Below are 699 nucleotides of genomic sequence, written 5' to 3' on the forward strand. Positions count from 1 at the left end.
AGGCAATCCTTGGTTGACCTCACAGATTGCAAAGACTTTGTCAGTTTACAATCCCTTATTTTTTAAGCCTACAGCACCTGGTCTCCCTAAATGGTCTCCCATCCAAATACTAACCAGGACCGACCCGGCTTAGCGTCCGAGATCAGAAGGGATCAGGCTTGTTCAGGGTGGCATGGCCGTAGATGCATATCGTTTTTTCAAAATGTCAAAACTCTGCATTTGAAAGGGACACTCATTTCCTTTAAAAGGCCCATAAAAGGGTTTGATGCAGTAAGAAAGCAAAGCAAAACCAAAACTCTAAAATCTACCTATGACATCCACGGGGCAATGTTTGTCGATACTTACGTAGTGTGGTACCCTCGCTCCACTGCAGGACTGACTGTCACAGTGTCCTCAGGGCAAGTGGGTGGGGGGTGGTGGTGGTGATGAGGCAGCTCTTTGGGAGATTCCTCTGGTGTCCCTTCTGTGTGCATTTTTTTTAACTCCCCTGCTCAGCCTGCGCATTGGAGAATCTCTTGTTTAATAGCCCGTGATCTCTGTTCTATGAAATTCATAGATTTTCAACTACACAGAATTACCTCTGACAAAAACCATTTTTTCCTGCCCTTTATGATCTGTGTTCTTTTGCTCGAATTCCATGGATCGGGTCACCGTAACATCATAAACTGGCAGTGTGGGCAAAGCTCTGAAACTCTCTGA

General features: G+C 45.5%; 1 pseudogene; it reads right to left on the reverse strand.

The window, feature by feature from the left end:
* Positions 1–65: 65 nt before the first annotated feature.
* LOC111735318 lies at positions 66–184 on the reverse strand (annotated as a pseudogene).
* Positions 185–699: the final 515 nt, after the last annotated feature.

The sequence above is a fragment of the Pteropus vampyrus genome, unplaced genomic scaffold (assembly GCF_000151845.1).
Source record: "Pteropus vampyrus isolate Shadow unplaced genomic scaffold, Pvam_2.0 Scaffold23057, whole genome shotgun sequence".
In the NCBI taxonomy this organism is placed as follows: domain Eukaryota; kingdom Metazoa; phylum Chordata; class Mammalia; order Chiroptera; family Pteropodidae; genus Pteropus; species Pteropus vampyrus.